Source organism: Perissodus microlepis, chromosome 14 (assembly GCF_051167445.1).
Source record: "Perissodus microlepis isolate ML-2025 ecotype Zambia chromosome 14, ASM5116744v1, whole genome shotgun sequence".
In the NCBI taxonomy this organism is placed as follows: domain Eukaryota; kingdom Metazoa; phylum Chordata; class Actinopteri; order Cichliformes; family Cichlidae; genus Perissodus; species Perissodus microlepis.
The window spans coordinates 10,853,657-10,876,389 of NC_140474.1; the positions used below are offsets into that span (position 1 = coordinate 10,853,657).

Consider the following 22,733-nt stretch of genomic DNA (forward strand, 5'->3'; position numbering starts at 1 on the left):
AGTGTTGTGCAAAGCCATGCTCTTAGATGGCTCTTGCAAATTTCACTGTTCCAACATACTGAAGAATCACAAGAATGTCTTAATATTTGTTAATAGTCTTTATCCTTTTAGTTCAGGTCATTTTTCAGAGGCCCGGGAGCTTGAGGGTTCTGCATGTTTATCTGTGTTGTTCCTAGGACTGTTCTCTTCTGGGCAGAGATTTTGAATGGCATCGTTGGCATCTGCTGAAGCCTATTTGAGGGTCATTGCTCTGTTACCATGGAGACCACTGTTGCCTTCACCTTCCACATCTTCTCAAGGTCCTCTCTCAGTGCTTGGTATTTCTCAAGCTTCGCATCTTCCTGATGTTGTCCTCGGGACTTCCAGACCATACTTACCACAGGTGTTCCTGTATATGCCAGCTACTTGGTCATGGCATTCATGTATGGCCTGGATGCTAACATCTTGCAGCTGTTATGTGCTGGACTATCTCAGAGGCATCTTTGCAGAGCCTGCACCTGGCTTCTTGCCTGGTATAGCAGACCCCGGCCTCTTTAGATCTTGTGCTAAGACCTTGTTCCCGTGCTGCCATGATTAATGCCTCTGTGCTGTCTTTCAGGTAGGATTTCTCAACATTATATTATGTATATTATATATCAATAATATATTTCTCACTTCTTCTATCTGTCATGCAGGGGCCCATCCTTCCATGATGGTTTCTCTTCTTGCTCAGGTTTCTGCTGCCTAACGTATTCACTAAGCACATGATCAGTTGTAACTATCTTCCTGATGTACTAATGGATCTTTGTTGTTTTATCCTGGATGGTGGTTCTGAATCTCACTAGTCCTTGCCCTCCTTCCGTCTGCTTTGTACTGTCTCAAGGTGCTGGATTTGGGATGAAGCACTCCATGTATGGTTAGGAGCTTCTTTGTCTTGATTTCAGTGGCTTCTAATGATAAAACTGTATTCAGCGAAATTTGATGATTCAAAAATTATTTTGACATATACTCATGCCTAAAACATGGACCTGGAATAAAAAAAAAGGGAAACTAATAAGGATACCTTTTGCTTTGACCAGCCACCTATCCCAAATGGTGATATGACCATTTAAAGTTTTGCCAAAATGCAGTTTCTGAATTTTTCTCAAGTGACTTTTCAGAAATCAGATAAAATCAGGTTATGAATGATTGTTCTTCTGCACAGAGATGTTAAATTAGCGGATTTTTCTTATTGAAACTATGACATATCACAATATAATGCTACGATGCTGAAAGCTAGCTTAAAAAAGTTATGGTGAACAAAAAGAAAAAAAATTCTCTTTGATTATAGCTCTTGGGGTGGGTATGAAAAAATGTTTGACTGCATTTTTAAATACCACTTATTTACTTTTCTGCACTGGAAGTTTAATGTAACTAACTTTTGTACTTCACAAATGATCAGGGTCCACGGATGCAAATTAAACAAATTAAAAGGTCATATGAAGATAGGAAGGTGTGAAAGATATTGCACACCTACATTTTGCAATAGATCCTGTCATATAAGCATTAGATTATTTCTCCACACCTTCAAACTCATTTAGCAGTCAGGAATATATCTTAACATTAATATAAGTAATTTCAATTTAAGTTTTGTTGACCATTTTTTCCCCAGTAACTTTAACCTTCTGTTGTTTACCTGCTATTGCATGTGTTGTCATTAACCGCCAGTCAACAGAGCAGTCTTTAAATAATTAATGATCCCATTAATGATCACTTTTAATTAGTTTCAGTGGAGGTTATTATTATTACACAAAGGGATAAAGTCAACTGGCTAATTATCATCATTATGACTGCATTAAAGAAAACATCAGCTGATGACAAACAACCTGGAACTCCCCCATGACATCAAACTGATGAGCAGGTCAAACTTTGAGCAGTAATTTGGCAATGTTTTAAAACTAAGCAAAGTTTCATTTTCCTGACATATGTGGATATAATGATTCCAACACTCAAATGTCATAAAAAAAACAAAAAAAAAACAAAAAAAAAAAACTGCTGTTTTATATTTAAACTGTTTCATGTATGAATTATGAAATCATGAAACAATATTTCTGTCAAGATTTGTGATTGTGATTTCTGACAGTTTTTATTTTTCTTTAGAGAAGAAAAATCAAAACAAACAAACAGTGTAATTGAAATGTTACCAACTCATTTTTCATGGTGTTTGCAAACATGTTTACTCACCTGGACACTTTTTTGACTTTGAAAAAAAATTATGTATTCAACAAACCAATAACAGAAAATGACTATAAAATATATTTTTTTATACTGTTATGTTTTTTCCTCATATTTTAACATTTTTAATACTTTTCAAAGCAATGCAAAAATGTTGACCCTGATCTTGACCAACGAGCTGCGGACTTTCAAACGTTTTCTACAAAAGTACTACTGCCACTCAAAATAATGCAGTTCAGTCTGACTTAAAGGAAATTTGACAAAACATCCAGGGTAAAAAATAAAAAGTAACACATTTGCATCAATTAACAGAAACTATTTCAGGGACATACCTGGAACACTTCACCCAGGAGGCCTCCTAGTCAAATGCCAGCCACCCTTTGGAGAAAGCTCATTTCCACTTCTCGCATCTGCAATCTCGTTCTTTTAGTCACTACCCAAATGGGAGAATAAAGGATGTAGACCAACTTTTAAATTGAGAGCTTTTCTTGCATCGAGGCTCAAGAGTTGGCAGTTCGCCTTGTAATCGGAAGATTGCCGGTTCGAGCCCTGGCTCCGACAGTCTCGGTCGTTGTGTCCTTGGGCAAGACACTTCACCCGTTGCCTACTGGTGGTGGTCAGAGGGCCTGGTGGCGCCAGTGTCCGGCAGCCTTGCCTCTGTCAGTGCGCCCCAGGGAAGCTGTGGCTACAATGTAGCTTGCCATCAGCAGTGTGTGAATGTGTGTGTGACTGGGTGGATGACTGAATGTAGTGTAAAGTGCTTTGGGGTCCTTAGGGACTAAGTAAAGCGCTAAACAAATACAGGCCATTTACCATTTTACACTCAGCTGTCTCTTCACCAAGAGGGACTGGTACAGCGTCCGGATCACTGCAGCTGCAGCACCAATTCATCTGTCTATCTCCAGTACGGTGTACATTTTAGGACATCCTCAGGTCTGAGGAAAAAAGCTGTCCGGTATCAGGTGTCAGGTATCAGGTCTCAGGTGTCAGTTGTCAGGTATCATGTGTCAGTTGTCATGTCTCAGGTGTCAGGTCTCAAAAGTCAGGTCTCAGGTGTCAGAACACAAGCTATCAGAGAGAGAGAAGCCTCCTTCAGGTGGTGCTGTTGTCAGGTCCCAGCCAATGACTGTAGAAAACATGGACGACACTACAGCACTTCATCCCATTGTACAAAAATGAAGCCAAAATATCCCGCTTGTCGACGCAGCCATGTTGCACTTTTGGAGCCAGAGTCTGCACAGTAGCGACTTGAGGTGGAGCGTCTGTGTGACGCTCCCGTCCACACACACCCGCTGGACGTGACCTCGAACACGTCCCCTACACTTTTTACGTAGTCCGGCTGCTCCTTTATCTGCTGATGGGTTTACCACGACTGACGACTCGTTCAATTAAGGTAAATACAGCCATGTCACAATTATCAAAAAAACAAAACAAAAAAAACCACACAGCTTATCATCTTATAGTTCTACAACATCTAAAATCACTCTGTTGTTAATTAGTTTGCTAGATTAGCCGCTAGCATATACAATGTATTGGAGGCTTGTTGCTAGCTAGTTAGCGATGCTACACACCTGTTACTCTAATAGTCTGTATTAATGAATGATTCAGCACTCCTTAGTTTTTGTTATCCAGTTTTAGACAGAGATTAGATCAGCTGCCCAATCCACAGAGGCCCAGAGTTACTGTTAATATCAAAAATTTAATGCTGTCCTTTGAGATTTTAACATAAGACTGAAGACTTAAACACTTTTAGATCAATTACACTGACAGAGCACTCCACAGCCTGCTAACATGGAAACTTTAAATAAAGACAGCAGCAGAAGGTTTCATAGTAGTGTAATTTTAATTTGTTCTTTTCATTTAATAACAGATTCCACATTATTATCAACAGCTTCATTCACGCTGGGGAGAAACTAGTGAGGACCAAGCCGGGTTTCCTGGGTCCAAAGATTTGGAGAAACATCTTCCCTTTCTTTCATCACAGCTGTCCTGTGCCAGATGTTCTGTTTACTGACTGAGAGAGGCATAATTTAACACTAGGAAGATTGAAGCTCATCGCATTGATCAAGCAGGACTCATGATCTTCACCAGCAGCTCCCTCACAGGAAAATCTTCAGCACTCCTCCATAGGCCTGCCCCAGAAGATGGATACACCCAGCATTTCATGAACACTGTGATGGAGACCTTTGGTTTGTGTGATGTTATAAATACCCGGATAATCCTCAGAGGCTCTGGATTTTTACATAAAGATATTATACTCAGTCCTGTAGAAAGTTATATATTTAATATTATGTTCTCTGGTTACTCTGGTATGATTGACTCTGAATTACTTTATGGTAAATAACACACTATTGGCAGAAAACTGAAATAATTCCAGATCAGAAGTTTTTAGTTCAACATACAAGTGACGACCTTTGACCTTGATCAGGTTTTATTTAATTGTATCAGAGAAAATCTCATGTGGTCTTCATGCATGAGTACATTCAGTGTTTAAAACAGAACCTGTGCAGGTCTGAGATCAGCAGCTTTCTGAAACACTAAACTAAGGTACTGTTAATGCTGATATTTAGTGACACAGTTACATGAGTGATTAATCCTTTGACTTTTTGTCTTTAAATGTATCAATGAAAACAGCTGCAGCTTTCACTGACAGCACATGTGGTACTTGACCCTTTGTACTGTTTTCATCTGTTTTTGCAGTTAACATGTTAGATGATCTGTCTGCTGTCACTGGATGGTGCTGAGTAGTGATGTGACGTTCTGTATAGAGGCTTCAAAGCTTGTGTTGAGTAATTGAGGGGGCGTTTCCATGATGCACGTAACGAGGCTTGCTTCATTTATGGGAGGAGCTGAAAATAATGACGTCCGAAGCCTCGCTGCCCGGCTGTACCACATGACTGGTTCAGGAAGTGGTTCGAACTTTAGCCTAGCTACACACTGCTTCACAGCCACGTCGTACTTTTAAACAAAATGTTTTCTTTCCTTTAGGCCCTGAAATTCAAGGTGGAGGCCAGGTACCAGGAGATGAAGGAGAAAGCTAAGGCCAGCATTGAGAAGGCAGCAGCTGTGAGTCTGACATCAGATATGTGGACCTCCATCAACACAGAGGCCTATCTTGCAGTCACCTGCCATTTTGTTGATGAGTCCAGCACATTAAACACTGTTGTTTTAGGAGTGCAATATTTTCCTAATGCACACACTGCAGAAAATATTGCACAAGTGAAAGGCTCACTCATGACAGAATGGGCTATTACTGACAGTCACATGCCTAGTAACAGATGGGGCTGCCAATATGGGGGCTTGTGCAAGGGAGCTACGACCCAAACATGCCATATGCATAGCTCACACCCTGAACTTAGTGGTGAAGAAGGCCCTTGACCAGACCCCTGAGGTCTCTGACATCCGAGCCAAGTCCAGGAAGATCGTGGGATATTTCAGGAGCAGTACCAGTGCAAAGGTAAGTTCTTAAGTGGCTTAATTACAGTTTCTTTAATGCTACTTAAGTGTATAGTTCTTCTCCCTTGACAATCTAATGTATGCTTTTTTAATTGTATTTTGTAAGGAGAGGCTTTCAGTGGTGCAGGGACAATTAAGGAAGCCTCAACTCAGGTGGGATGTCTCACAACAGACATCCCACCTGTTTCATCTGAGGAATTTGGTATAATTTCAGAGTGTCTGGTTGTCCTAGCACCATTTAACGATGCAACCACTGAGCTCTCTCAGGAAAAAAGGGTGTCTGGGTCAAAGGTCATACCTTTGCTCACTATGCTGGATCATTGCCTCAATGAACAAATGGAAAAATCACCATCCATTGGGTCTCCTCTGGCTCAGAAGCTGAGGATGCTATTGAGAGAGAAGCTGGATAAAATACAAACCATGTGTAAGGGGCTACTAGCCCCGCTATATAGGGGTGAAGAGGCGCACAGGTTGCCCTGAACGACTAAAGGGTGGTGGGATCTGAGTCCATGACTCCCCCCCCCCTCTAGTACAGTTGACCCTGATACTTACTTCTGTAAGAATGGTTTTAGCTGTCTGGCTGCTACAGGCACAGAAGAGGGGCTCCAGGATTCAATCTTGAGAAACGATGCCTGCCTGGAGTATACTATACTATCAGACATAAACACAGCCTAGCCTACCTTCCCTCCGATTTTCTGTACCCCAACCAGATAGCTAGGGTGCCCCTACTCCAAGGCAACTTGGGTTAGACAAAAACATGAAATGGTCTCTTCTAAGCAATGTTAAACTTTAATTTGCTCAGATGGCCATTTGAACTTTACCATCCATCAGTTATGATGGGCCCTGAAATCATAGATGGCAAGAAACAAAAATGCAAAAGAAATAAAAAGAAATCAGGTTCAAAGAATGAAACAGGCAATTGTGATCCCACTGTTGTAAAACCCTGGGTTTACACTAGCCACAGACGGGGATCCAAAAAAAAAATCACGAAACAAATAAAATAATGAAACAAAGAAATTCTCTTCTCCAGAATGATTAACACTGTATCACAAACATGACACAATTTACAATGTTCATAGGGTAATAGTCCCAGTTCCTACGAGTCAGTCCCAACAAAATGTCCTTTGAAAATGCAACCATATACAGTCTTTTTTGAGGTGTAACTGTAGTGAACAGGAGCTGACTGCAGGGTCCCAGTCCGTTAAGCTGACCAAAGCTACAGCAGCCGGAGTGAGCAGTCCAGTCTCAGGTTCATGAAAGCAAGGAAAATAGAAACCATACCTTTGTCTCTCGGCGACAGTGCGTGGGAAAAGCACTGGGCTACGAAAGGCGACACTTTCACATACAGCGTAACCAGGAGGATGAACAACCAGGACGTTGTCTGGATGGCAGGGTAACCTATTCCTCGGGGACCCACTTTGTCCTCAATGTCGGGTCCGTAGAATACATCCAACCTCAGGCTAGCAACGGGCAACATTAAGTGTCGTGACTAAACAATATTTCAAATTAATACAGGCAATCCATCATAAAGCAATCATAGATCTAGCCATTACAAATAAAAATCCACCAAGAGGGATGGCAAAACAAGTGATTAAACTCATGAGCTTCATTAAACCAGCCTCACCTTCTGAGGAGGTTCAAAGGGCAGTAGAGAGGAATACAGAACAGTGGTTAGAGAACAACCTGCTGGCGCTGCAAGAACATTACATCAGCGTGATTACAAACTACGCTAACCTTTCTTTTAATGAAAATGCTCTCCAAATACCAATTGCTTGGGCAGGAAAAAGATATAAGGCTAGATTCTCTCAATCTACTGTGGAAACCATACAGAACTTCTTTTCAGGGGAGGGAGAATCACCTGATAGGTCAGTTTATGTAGAATCATCCCCCGAGATATCACTGGAGGGAACATCGACATCAGATTTTGACATAGACAGTGAAGGAGATTTTCCACCATTGCAAAGATCAGAACAAGAACATCACCCGTCCCTCTACCCCAAAGTGATAGTTGGGAAGCAGACCAGATCAACGGCTGCGGCCTTAAATGACAGAGGGAGGAATAGCCAGGGCCCAGAGAGGGTCCATCCACCTCCACGGGACTCTCAATCCACTCCGTTTGGAGAGGAATTAACAATAGACCCTCATATGAATAGACCACTAGAGGGGACCCGTAATCGGACCCTCTCCCCTATAACACCAATACCCACAATTGTGGAAAATAACTCGGCTGCACCAACTCAGGTCCATTTGGGGACACGTGAAGCTAATGTAAGTCAAAAGGGGTCTGCCTCTCCGCCCCACAGCCTTCACAACAAGGAGATGCGGGCGAGGGAGACCGACAACATAGGGAGAAAGAAAACAGACCCCCCTTTCGAACATCTGAAGGTGACTTCACAGAAGGTAATGTTAATCGGATCGAAACAGCCGGCAAATTTAGCAAAAGCGAGGGCAGTTTAAGAACAAATAAACATTATTCTAGACCCACAAAATTGACCAGTGTATCTCTTCACCAGCCTACACAGGCAAGGAGCAATGTGGCGGTCTCTCAGAATGACCCGGGCTTACAAATTCATGGCTTTGAACAGGAGAGTGACACTCATCTTCTCTCTCATTCTACTGCTACGGCAGCAAAATACAGGTTGCAAGCTGAAGGGAGTGCCGCTGTAATGGACACAAGAACAGGGGAGCAAGACACCGCTAAAAGAGTAACGGGAAATAACAGCATGATGATGCAGGGCCTGGTCAAGGGCAATAATGCCGACTGTGGGACGCAGACGACCTCATCTGACCCTAAAATTACTCTTGGTGCGGGCTCCCTAAATGTGTCAGCGGCAACCTCACATCAAAAACTAAATAACTCAAAACAAATGACAGAGAGAGAGAAAGACAAATATGTACATTTTCCCAATACCCATAAGGCCCGTAAGGGGAGAAAGATTATGGACTGGCAATTCAGATGTAACAAACCAATTTTGGTTTCAATAACAGAGACCAGGACCCACATAAAACGTCCATAAAACAGCTTAGAATGCTCTACAGGAAGGCTCAGTCTGTCTTCCCCAATGCAAACATTTACGTCCCATTGATTAATTATTCACACTTCTTACCTCGGGAACAGAAACAGTATTTAGACATTGTGAATGAGTTTGCGCTAAAGCGCTTGCCTGTGATAAGCCGTATAGCCGAGGACCAATTCCATACGGTCACAGATAACATCCACTGGACTCAGGAAACGGCGGGGCGAATATTCAAGCAGTGGTGCAGCGAGTTGCAATTGGATTTTTAACTCATACTGAACCTAATATAGGGGATCTCCCTTCAGATTCTACTCGGGATCACTGTAAGGAGAAGCAGGCCTCCATCTTCCGTTTACAGTCTTTCACTGATCCACTTAATAGAATTTAATTGGATTTTCATTTGCCCACAGATGGGTTGCATGATTTGAAATCCTCTAGACACACTTGGCGTGCTGAGGAGAGTAATATATTAAATTTATCAACTCTATTCCAACCCACTATGAGACAAATAGAATTATTAGAGAAAGGGCTTTCTTATATTCCAGCCCCAAGTACGCTAGACAGGGAGGATTTATGGAGGGATATTTCCTTATATCATATATATATATACACACACATATATACACATATATATATTGTGTATATATATTGTGTGTATATATATATATATATATATATATATATACACACACATATATATATATATATATATATATATATATATATATATATATATATATATATATATATATATATATATATATATCTGCTGAAAAATGGCATGAATCTTTATGACAGTGTTGTCTGAGATGACAGGAGAGTAATCACTTTGGTGTGTTGAATGTGTACAAATTAAAATACAGACAGGCACAGCTAACACCTTATAATTTGGACAAAAGTGAGGTCATAGTATTGGGCCTAAACTCAGAAACAATGGCCACATATTTAAACAGAGACTTACTCTGGAAGGAAATATTTTAGGTACCAGACGAAAAACATAACAGAAGCCACAATTCCAGAGTTGAACATGAACTTTCCCCATCATTTACAGTATTGAATCCAACAGGGATTAGCAGTAACAGATGTGTGCTGTGGTAATGACATTGTGGGAATATTTACTTCGGAGTCACATGCACAAATAAATCTAAAGACAGAGCTCAGCATAAAGCAGTTTTGTGGTAGAATGGTTTGGCAACTACCTTTATGTCTCTCAGTCTGTTTGATTTATAATGACAATGCAGCAGATGTACATATGTGTGCTTTAGGGCACTTTAGACAAAGATAAATTATTCCTGGATGGCTCTGTCTTCAGAGGCAGAAAAAAGTGTTTTTAAACTTATGGTTGGCAACAGCTCATTCATTGGTGTTGAATCCTCAATGCGACAACTCAATGACCAAGTCATTATTGTTCAGGTTTTGGTAGGAGTTTTCCTTTGCATCAACACTATGTTGATCATAACCTTTTTTATAAAGGACACCTTTTACAGAACTATGCGCTACATCTTATTTGCTGTCACATTACTGTCTGATTGTCTCATTTTAATTCTGACAGATTTGTTGCTGATCTTGAGCTATTTTCGTTTATCTATACAGGTGTCATTGTGCCTTATTATGTTTGCAGTGTCATCCGTGTGTAACTTTGTCACACCATTTACTTTGACAGCAATGACCCTGGAACGCTATGTGGCCATTTGTATGCCCCTGCGTCATGGAGAGCTTTGCTCCACACGCAGCGCTCTGCAGTGCATCCTCATCATTCACGGCCTCAGCTCTGTGCCCTGTATTTTGATTCTGTCTGTCTTCTTTGAATCTGTATCCTTAAGCTTCTTCACACAGTACCGGGTTTGCTCTGTGGAGATGTTCATTTTACGTAGTTGGCAGGGTCATCTCAGGTCAGCTATAGGTCAGTTTTACTTCTTGATTATGTGCATTATCATTGTTTTCTCTTATATTCAAATAATGAAAGTGGCCAAAGCCGCATCAGGAGAGAACAAAAAGTCAACACATAAAGGGCTCAGAACAGTGGCTCTTCATGCTTTCCAGCTGTTGCTGTGTCTCATCCAGCTGTGGTGCCCATTCATTGAAGCTGCTGTCCTTCAGATTGATTTCATGTTGTATGTTAATGTACGGTACTTCAACTATATAATGTTTAGTCTTACTCCTAGATGTCTGAGTCCTCTCATTTATGGCCTCAGAGATGACAAATTTTTCCTTGCACTAAGATATCATGTCCTCTGTCACTTACACAGGAAAAAATCTGTTGGGGTTTCTAACTAACAACACATGATTCTACTAAAGAACAAGATAGGAACTGAGCTTTAATGTAATGATAAGGAACTAAGCAAGCAGTATATCCTCTATCAATTTAGTCTCCCAGCACCTGGAACTTATTATCATGACACTCAGTAATTCTTCTATGCAGAATACATTGTTTAACTATTAACGTGTAACTAGTCCACTGTGGTGAGAAAACCAGTTGATTAATTGAAGCTTTAGTAACATCAAGGCCTCTGGTACCTTAATTTTTTAACTTTTAAAATGTTGCCCAGAATCATTTAATGATGATTTCAACATTAATATTTCAGCATTTAGAACACATTCAGACTGTTTGTAGCCTGCATTTAAAAAGCACTTTGGACTACATTTCATCCTGTTTAGAATTATTTTGGCCGCATCTTCACTCCAACAAGATTCTAACTGTGACATCTGTCTGACAACATGATGAATGACTGATCACGTTGTGTTTTAGCTTATAACTAGATTAACACATGGCAAATGCTTCATTGCAGGGGAGCTGGCTGACAACCTGACTTACTATCGACAGAGTCATAGAGTTAGAAGGATGTAGCTGATAAATTTTATTTAGAGATCATAATTATGATTTTCCAATAGTCACTGTCTGTATCCTTACACTGATGACTTTTTTTATTGTTAAAATGCAAATGTTAAATAGAATAACAGCTTAACATCTATCTGGGACTTCAGTGTTTCTACAAACATAAACTTCTGCAAATTAATGTGTTCCAACATTTGCTTTAATAATGAATACAAATATAAAGAAAGGTGAGTGTCCATCAGCTGGTTCAGGAGGGTTGAGCCTTTTTTTTTTGAAGAAAACATTTCTAGCAAGTAGGCTAGGTTACCATGGCAACATGTCTTATCTATCAGTCATGGAATTAATAAGCAACATTTTCTTAATTTTTCCTTCAGTGTATCAGTTCTAATCAGCTGTTTTGCCTTAAGCTATGTGTTTTTTTTGTTGATGAAAGTTAATCCCACGTGTGTGAAATTTAGTCTGTTGTCATGTTTTTATTCTGACAGCAGAAGTTAACAACAACAATATTTCACAAGGGGTTATAGCACAGTTTGTTTTTCTCCAAAGGGATTTAGACTCAAAACAGAAATGTGTTGATAATTAGCGGATCGTGTGATGATTAAGTGGTTCATCAATTATTTATACAATTCCCCTGTGTTGGGTTCTAGAAGTTATACTATTGAACTATTGCTTCATTTTTATATTTTCTTAAGATGTCAACATAGTTTTTAAAACTATTATTGGCATGCACGTTATAGTTTATTAATTTGAGACTCTTAGAAGATTGTACCAATAAAATTAAGTTCACTGTAGTTGTGCAACCAGAATGAAACAAATAATTTCTTTACATTCTTATCAGTCTTGCAGTAAGTTATGTTTTTAGTAGCATTTGCATGTGTGCATGTCATTCTGCCTGTAATTATGATAGCTTGAAAACTTTTGAGTGAACCTTGATTTAACTTTGAAGCGTGTAGAGTGGGATCATGTTAACAATTCAATAAAATTTGGACTACATCCAACAAGGTCTTCAATGTCAACTTAATGATATCTTGGTCAACATTTGAAAAAAAAGCCTTATAACTTAGAAACTATGATTGTTACAAGTGTTGTATGTATTGTCAACATAAAGAAAGTACTGTATAAAGATTTAAAATCTGAAGGTCAAATGATAATAATGCTATATAGAGCTATTTAAAACAATGTTTCTTACTGCCATTGTTTGTATTTACAACATAAAAGGACATAGGAATTATAGCTGGGGATACCAAATATCTCACTATTTTGGACCTTTGAGCTCTTCTTCGTGGTTAAATAAGGTCAAACTTTCACGTGGTCACACTTTTATAAAATGTCTTTTGTCTTTAAAACTATGTTCAAGTTCTGCTACCTTTATTTAAAGGTAGCAGAACATTTAGAAAATGATACTGGTATACAAGGATTTTTTTCTATATTTCCTAAAACTGGGAACCCTGGATTTCCTTTACGGTTTATGAGCTGAGTGCACTATTATTATGTATTCTAGATATTTTACTCAAGTCCCTCATTTGGATTTTTCAATTCATCTTGTGGTCTTTTTTCATGTCGAGTCATGAGACACACTGAGAAAGAGATACATCAACTAATAAATGTACTAGTGAATGGTCATTCTAAATGATTACATTTTCAATAAACAGAAATGAGTAATTGATTGGATTTATTGTGCATTTAATTTTTTTTAAAAAGATTTTTGCATTTTCATATGTCTTTGTAATCTGTGATGATGTCAGGAATGATAATACAGGACCCCAAAACCAGCAGGTAAAAATGAAGTCCAGGGTTAGGCTAACCATAACCCTAAGCATTCATTCATTGCAAGCAAGCGCAAATGTAAAAACTGAGCGAGAGGGGCTGCTATTGTGTGTGTGTATGGATAATAGCAAACACTGAAATACATTTTTTGCATGCAGCAATGAATTTTGTTCACTCAAATTTAGCTTTTCTTCGCTCAAAATAAATTTCTCCTCAAAATGCAACACTTGCACCTGCAAATTCTTTTTACGTGTACTCAGAATAGTGGCACAAAAATAACGCCATATTAACATGCTTAGGGTGAAAATTCTCCTTGTCACAAACCCACTGTTACGAGCAAGTCATACTGAATAATAAATTGGCTGAAAGAAAGAAAAATAACTTCATGTGAGTGCAGGCAGAGGCCAGCACAAATTCCATTTACAGAAAGAGTGGGCATATTTATCCTATATTGGCTTTTCTTTATTGGCTCGCTGGTATATCCAGAATCATATTTAAAATCCTTCTACTCTCATGTAGGGTCAAAAATAAATTATGCCCCATCTTTTCTTAAAGACATCATAGTGCACTAGCTCCTGAATAGAGCACTTTGCTCTGAGACTGCTGGTTTACTTTTGGTTCCTAGGCTATTAAAAAGTAGAATGGGAGCCTTCAGCTCTCAGGCCCCTCTTCTGTGGAATGAGCTTCCAGTTTGGATTTGGGAGAAAAGACACTCTCTTTAAGTTTAGGCGTAAAACTTTTCTTTTGATAAAGCTTATAGTTAGGGATTGATCAGGTGAACATGTACCCACATTTAGCTACTCTGCAATAGGCCTAGGCTGTTGGGGGGCTTTCCAATGTTGCTTTTTCATTCACAACTTTTCACTCTCTATGTAGACTGCTTTGCATTCAGTCATAGTTATTTTCATATCTGCCTCTCTTCCACATTATGTCTTTTGTCCCTCTTCCTCTCCCAACCCTATGGCAGATGGCTACCATTTCTTCAGCCTTGTTCTGCCAGAGGTTTCTTCCTGTTAAAAGGGAGTTTTTTCTTGACACTGTCAAGTGCTTGTTCATCTGATTATTGGGGTTTTCCTTGTAGTAATACAGTTTTTTTTTCTTTGAAACATGGTAAATGGTAAATGGCCTGTATTTGTATAGCGCTTTACATAGTCCCTAAGGACTCCAAAGCGCTTTACACGCTCAGTCATCCACCCATCCACACACTAGTACTGGCAAGCTACATTGTAGCCACGGCTGCCCTGGGGCGCACTGACAGAGGCAAGGCTGCCGAACACTGGCGCCACCGGGCCCTCCAACCACCACCAGTAGGCAACGGGTGAGGTGTCTTGCCCAAGAACACAACGACCGAGACTGTTTGAGCCAGGGCTCGAACCAGCAACCTTCCGATTACAAGACGAACTGACAACTCTTGAGCCACAATCGCTCATAAAGTGCTTCAAGCTGACTGTTGTGGTGGCATATAAATAAAATCAAATTGAGTGAGGTTTCACTTGATTAGCTCCATGTTAAATCCAGAATTGAACTTAAAACCCCTTTACCCATTTACAAGTAATATGAGTTAGTTAAAATGCATGCTAATCATCCAGGTAATGAAATCCCCCCCAAAATTGCTGTCAGGGTCAGGGTTCCTAGGTTGACTCAGTGTTTTCAGTTTGTTTATGTTCCCTGTTTTATTATTTTGGCCTCGGTCTGTGTGCAATATGTTCTGTTCCACTCCTTGTGTGTGATTAGTCAGATTCAGTTCAGCTGTGTTCTCACATCTCTCATCATTATCACTCTTGTGTATTTAAGTCCTTAGTTTCTCTCTCTCAGTTCATCTTGCCATCATTGATTCCACATGTGTTTTTCAGTCAGTCAGTCAGTCAGTCATGTTCTGTTCATCCTGCCTATATAATAAACACCATCCTCAACCTTCAGCAACCCATGAGTCCTGCGGTTGGGTCACCTCTTCCGTCTCTCCACACTGCGATGCCCTGATAATTGCAGGTTTGGGGAAACCTGGAGTCAACTGACACAGAGGAAGTGACTTGGAGGAGTGATTAAACGTTTTTCCCACCAAAAAACACAATATCCAGATGAATAGAATGTTGTTGTTTTTTTGTTTTTGTTTTTTTGCGATATCAGTTAGTTACCCCAAAGAAGGCACATTTCCAAAAGTAGAATGGGAGGCAGAGGCTTCAGCTATCAGGCTTCTCCCCAGTTCATAAGTCTGGCTTTAGAAGACAAATGCTTTCTCTAATTTTATAATTAGGCTTAAAAATTACACATTTGATAAAGCTTAAAGTTACACCTAGATTACATTGGCTTGCAAAAGTATTTGCCCCCCTTGAACTTTTCCACATTTTGTCACATTACAGCCACAAACATGAATCGATTTTATTGGAATTCCATGTCCCAATACGGCTGTGTGCAGGCAAGAGTAGGACCCAAACGCAAACTCGCAGAGACGAAAAGTAAACTCAAAAAACATAGCTTTATTGCTGGCGTGGAAGGGAAACAGAACAAAACTAAACTGGGAAAACTAACACTAAATCATACATGGAAACACAGGGAGAATCACACAGCTAAGATGGAAGACGCAACACTGACTAAGAGAAACATGGGGCTTAAATACACTGAGGGATAACGAGGGGGAATGAGCCACAGGACGAGAGCACAGCTGGGAGTAATTAGGCAGGACGAGACAAGGGAAGCAAAACTAGAAACATTAACATAGGACATAGACTGTGAAAGTAAAACAGGAAGCACACTGACTGAACTCAAGACATGTAAACTTAACAGACTGGGGAGACAGAACATAGGGACCTGAAACATGGGACAGAAAGGCACAGTACACACAACATGAACATAACGACGCCACAGGGGAAGAGTAAAACAAAACACAGGAACACAGGACCTCTTTCAAAATAAAACAGGAAATATAATGAAACAAGACATGACTACATGAACTTGACAACATAAGAAACACAGACATGAAACACATGAAGGACAAGGGTGACTTAACAGGGGTTGAAAACACAAGGGGAATCTAATAAACAAATTAACTTAGATAACCTAATGAACTTAAACATAAACCATAAACATCAAAAATAAACTAAAACTTAAAACGCTGGGTCAAAAGACCCAGGATCGTGACATTCCACGTGAAAGACCAATATAAAGTGGTGTACACGTGAGAAGTGGAACGGAAATCATACATGATTCCAAACATTTTTTACAAATAAATAACTGAAAAGTGGGGTGTGTGTAATTATTCAGCCCCCTGAGTCAATACTTTGTAGAACCACCTTTTGCTGCAATTACAGCTGCCAGTCTTTTAAGGTATGTCTCTACCAGCTTTGCACAACCAGAGACTGAAATCCTTGCCCATTCTTCTTTGCAAAACAGCTCCAGCTCAGTCAGATTAGATCATAGATGTCAAACTCTGGCCCCCGGGCCACATTTGGCCCGCAGTGTCATTACATTTGGCCCGCGAAGCCATACCAAATTACTATTACAGCTGGCCTACTGGTATTATACAGCTAATATCTATATATATATCGTTTAGTATTAAGCCTTGCTTGTTCCATATTCAGTTTTTCAGAAAAACTTGTTTGAGTCAATAAGAAAAGATTGATTCTTATATCTGGAGGAAGATTTTTTTTCAATAAATATTAATGTTAGCCCGCAACATTGTTCCAGTTTTGAATTTTGGCCCACTGTGTATTTGAGTTTGACACCCCTGGATTAGATGGACAGCGTTTGTGAACAGCAGTTTTCAGATCTTGCCTCAGATTCTTGATTGGATTTAGATCTGGACTTTGACTGGGCCATTCTAACACATGGATATGTTTTGTTTTAAACCATCCATTGTTGCCCTGGCTTTATGTTTAGGGTCGTTGTCCTGCTGGAAGGTGAACCTCCACCCCAGTCTCAAGTCTTTTGTAACTCCAAGAGGTTTTCTTCCAAGATTGCCCTGTATTTGGCTCCATCCTTCTTCCCATCAACTCTGACCAGCTTCCCTGTCCCTGCTGAAGAGAAGCACCCCCAGAGCATGATGCTGCCACCACCATATTTGACAGTGGGGATGGTGTGTTCAGAGTGATGTGCAGTGTTAGTTTTCCGCCACACATAGCGTTTTGCATTTTGTCCAAAAAGTTCCATTTTGGTCTCATCTGACCAGAGCACCTTCTTTTAGTGATGTGTCGGTTGTGAACAAAATGGCTCTTAGAGCCGGATCTTTGAAGTGAACAACGCGAGCCCTTTCTCTCACCCTCTTTCTCGCACTTTTTTCCGCTTCACTCCACACGCGAGCCATATATATATGTATTCATATACACACATATATAGTGAATATCCAATAGCGAATAGCTATGTATATATATATATATATATATATATATATATATATATATATATATATATAGCGAATATCCAATCGCGAATAGCAATGAGAAATAGTATGCTGTGGTGACGACATTGTGGTACTTCATTTCAGAGTCACATGTATAAATAAACCTTCCAGGTGAGGGAAGCATTCACCACAAAGAACTGTGTGTCAGAACGCTTTGGCAATTGTCTCTCACTGTGTTTGTTTTGTAATGACAACTCTCTAAGGTTCTTTTTTTAATTCATTTACAACATTTAAACTTATGGTTGACAACAGCTCATTCATTGGTGTTGAATCCTCAATGCGACAACTCAATGACCAAGTCATCATTGTTCAGGTTTTGGTAGGAGTTTTCCTTTGCATCAACACTTTGTTGATCATAACCTTTTTTATTAAGGACACCTTTTACAGAACTATGCGCTACATTTTATTTGCTGTCACATTACTGTCTGATTGTCTCATTTTAATTCTGACAGATTTGTTGCTGATCTTGACCTATTTTCGTTTATCTATACAGGTGTCATTGTGCCTTATTATGTTTGCAGTGTCATCCGTGTGTAACTTTGTCACACCATTTACTTTGACAGCAATGACCCTGGAACGCTATGTGGCCATTTGTATGCCCCTGCGTCATGGAGAGCTTTGCTCCACACGCAGCGCTCTGCAGTGCATCCTCATCATTCACGGCCTCAGCTCTGTGCCCTGTATTTTGATTCTGTCCGTCTTCTTTGCATCTGTATCCTTAAGCTTCTTCACGCAGTACCAGTTTTGCTTTGGGCAGACGTTCATTATACGTAGTTGGCAGGGTCATCTGAGGTCAGCTATAAGTCAGTTTTACTTCTTGATTATGTGCATTATCATTGTTTTCTCTTATATTCAAATAATGAAAGTGGCCAAAGCCGCATCAGGAGAGAACAAAAAGTCAACACATAAAGGGCTCAGAACAGTGGCTCTTCATGCTTTCCAGCTGTTGCTGTGTCTCATCCAGCTGTGGTGCCCATTCATTGAAGATGCTGTCCTTCAGATTAATTTCATGTTGTATGTTAAGATACGGTACTTCAATTATATAATGTTTAGTCTTACTCCTAGATGTCTGAGTCCTCTCATTTATGGCCTCAGAGATGACAAATTTTTCCTTGCACTAAGATATCATGTCCTCTGTCACTTATTCAGGAAAAAAAAAAATTAGCATTTTCTAACCAAACACATAACACACTTAAACACATGATTCCGCTAAAGGATAAGCTACTCACTGAGCATTAATGCAATCATAAGGAAGTAAGTAAACAGTATCTTCTATCATTTAGTCTCCCCGTTTGGACCTGAGGATCATGACACACACTAATAGTTCTATGCTGAATACAGTGTTTAGCTATTAACATATAACTGTAGTTCACTGTGGTTACAGAAGTGATTTATTCATTGGAGCTTTGGTAACATCAAGGCCTCTGGTATCTTTATGCACTACTTGTCATATACAATGTTTTGTATGGTTCAATACCATGTTATTGTAAAAGTGAACTCATTTAAATGCCATTGCTGAAATGAAACAAACTGCCAGAGCTGATGTTTGTGAAAGACTTACATAATAAATGATCATTGAGAGGTGCATATATAATAAACATTTGTCAACAAAAACAATATTTTAACATACAGTATGTAACACATGACGACCCACACCAGATTCAGATTGTGTTTTCGTTTATTGTAGTGTACACAGTGCTTTCTTTTGGCACCCACTCAAGTCTCCAGCTGACTCCTCTCTTTTCTTCAGTCCTGGAGTCACTAAAAAGGGAAAATGTTGATTAGCGAACCTCTCCACCTACTCCATCCGCCTCCCTGGCATTGCCCATTGAGCCAGCTGCACTACCACTCCTCTGCAGCACAGCCAAAGACAGACAGAGGGTGCAGGCATTACAGTTTTAAAATGTTGCCCAGCATCATTAAATGGTGATTTCAAGATACATATTTCAGCATTTGGAACATATTCAGACTGTTTGCAGCCTGCATTTAAAAAGGCACATTAAACTATATTTCATCCTGTTTAGAATCATTTTAGCCTCATCTTTGCGCTTATATTCACATGATCTCCAAAAAGATCCTAACTGTCTGACAACATGATGAATGACTGATCATTTTGTGTTTTAGCTTATAACTAGATAAGGGTTAGTAGCTTGATCTTGACCAACATCAAGGCCTCTGTTATATTTATGCACTGTTTATCATATACAGTGTTTTAAATGGCTCAGTAAAAACATCAAATAATTTAATTGCAATTTAAGGGCCACCAGTGCACATCACATATTAGCTCGTGACGGCATCTTAGCTAACAACCCCAACTACTGGGTTCAACTTGTAATTGGCTAAAAATCACTTAGCCTACCAGTGAGAGCAACATTGCTAGCCAGTCAATCTTGTGAAATATGTCCTCAAAGCAAACTTAAAAACATAATTCTCAGTCTTTATGACGATTTGTATGGAAGCCTGGGGTTTTTTCTTGCAACAGAAAGATCATGTATGCCCCGTTTGCCTTCAGAGTGTTGTTTGGCAGACCTTCAGTGCTAAGTATGATCCCCAGATAACAGAACTGGGAAATACAAAGCAGGGGTAGAATCACATTAGCATGTATATCCCCAGAAAACAAATACTAACATATTAACAAACATGTCATATTGGCCCAGTTTATTTTTTCTTATCATTGTTATGATGATACCATAAATAGCATTTGCATTTTCTGTTGTATTGTTCTTTTGCTGTTAAGGTGTTCTTGTTATGGATAAAAAAAAAAAGTTTTTTGAAACTAGCTGATCTGCACTTTGCCAACATCTGTCAACAAATATAGTTCTATAAAGTTGTTCTATATAGTGTGTAACTGTTGATATGCAGCATTATCAAATTTATTGTTAATGCAAGGGTTGATATGGCACATTGACATCTCAGGAAATTTTAGGCGGCACTCATCGTCAGAGAGGTTGCTGACCCTTGGTATACCGGAATATCTGTGCTGAGTATGTCCTGGAAGTGTGGTTGACAAGGACTGAGCTAAGATCCTGTGGGACTTCCAGATAAGGACAAACTGATGATGGCAAACCAACTGGACATCGTAGCAGTTGACAAGCAGAGGATGATGACCATAATGACAGATGTTGCTATCATAGCTACATCAGGAAGGAGAAACACAAGAACTTGAGAAATAACAAGTGCTGAGAGAAGTGATAGCGAAGATGTAGAGTGCGAAGGCAACGGTGGTTCCCTTGATAATCAGAGCACTCAGGGTCCTGAAACTGGGCGAGTGGCTCCAGGAGATCCCAGGAATGACATCCAAGATCTCTGATTCAATATCCTGGTTGTTGAATGTGTTTTATTATTTCTCAGTTTATGACATTTGTGAATTTTGGCAGCAAAAACAAGCAAGGTCTTGTTCCAGAGAACAGATTTAGTTTTTAGTACAAGTGATGTAACTGGTTCACAAAGAGGTGAATTGAATGCGTTAAAAACAATGAATCAGTCAATTTGCTGCTGATGCTGACTGGTGTAATCAGCATTTAATTTGACCAATTACTGCAGATTATATCTGTAAAGAAGCTGAATAAATGTTGCCTGATAACTTATGGTGAACGGGTGGGAATAAATAAGTGTGCACTTCTTCTAGTTGCTTTTCGATATGTAACTGAATCAGAACAGGTGAATATTGAAATGTATTTTTCTTTACCTTTCTTTCCTTTGCTAAATGTCTATTGTATTGGGGGAAAAAACAAATGATCAAACTATCAAATTGTTTAAAGTCAAAGTCAAAGTCAGCTTTATTGTCAAAAACCATATGTACAGGTCATACAAAGGAATTTGAAATTGCAATGCTCCCATGGCCCTCAGTGTACACTAAAACAATATAAAGATAAAAAGATAAAGATAAAATAAAAGTCTTATGTCGATCATCGTTTTGATTACAAAGGTGATGTCTTACAAAAACTCAAAAATAAATCAATAGTTCTCCAACTGCTACTTTTCTTTATCTGTTTTACCATCAAATTTAGTCAAAATCAGCAAGGAATAGCATAAATAATTAATCAAACAATTAACCACAGAAGCTGATTAGCCATAAGAGAACAGTGAAAATCAGCTAATGAGCATCAATGTTTTGTTTTCAGTCTAAATCCTTATGGAGAAAAACAAAGTGTGCAACAGTCCCCTGGCATCTGTGTTACCTGCTACTCTCTAAGTGCAAAGACCAGAAAGTACAGCAAACTAAAATAATTGCATAGGAAACTTCTGGATACAGAGAGATGTTGCAGAGATGTAGCAGTCAACTTACATGTCTTGATGATGTTGAGGAGAAGGAAGTCTGGGGATCTCTACTTAGACTGCTGCCTCTCGGACCTGGACAGATGGATGGATGGAATTGAATCTATATGATTCAAAGCACTGTAGCGCAATACTTTCAATATCTGCAGCATGGTTTAATTGCTGTAATAAAATATTATGGTAAACGGTATAGAATGCTGCACTGGAGTCTATCATTCTCTTATCAATTCTCATTGGCTTCTCGCTGGTTCCGCCTTGAGAGTCACCACAATTGCTAAGCAGTATATGAAAGACATTACATTCGCGCAAATTAACTGCATGTGTGTGGTCAAATGTTTGTGCTTGTTGGAGGTATTTCCCCACTTTGTTGTGATCAGTGTTGCATATATTACACAGAACCCTTTTCTTAAAAGTAATCCATTACATTATATTACTTTTGTGTTTCTCCCTAAAATCACCTAAAATCACTTTCTTCATAATTACCATTTAAAAATATATTCCAGTGACACTGTTGCTATCTCAGTTACACTGGCTTCCTATTGAATTCAGAGTCCATTTTAAGATCCTGGTTTTGACTTTTAGAGCCTTGCACCGACTGGCACCAGCTTATATTTTGGATCTTCTGCAGCCCTATGTCCCTAGCAGGTCCCTAAGATCATCTGATCAGGGCTCATTTGCTATACAACACACGAAGACGAGAATTAAGGGTGATCGAGCTTTTGCCACTGTGGCCCCTAGACTGTGGAACTCTCTCCCTCTAAGCTTAAGAACAGTGGACTCAGTAGTCGCT

At 39.4% G+C, this 22,733-nt stretch overlaps 2 pseudogenes; both read left to right on the top strand.

Moving 5' to 3' along the window:
• Positions 1-9,662: 9,662 nt before the first annotated feature.
• Positions 9,663-13,011, top strand: LOC146373455 (odorant receptor 131-2 pseudogene; annotated as a pseudogene).
• Positions 13,012-17,903: 4,892 nt separating this feature from the next.
• On the top strand, positions 17,904-18,830 carry LOC146373456 (odorant receptor 131-2 pseudogene; annotated as a pseudogene).
• Positions 18,831-22,733: the final 3,903 nt, after the last annotated feature.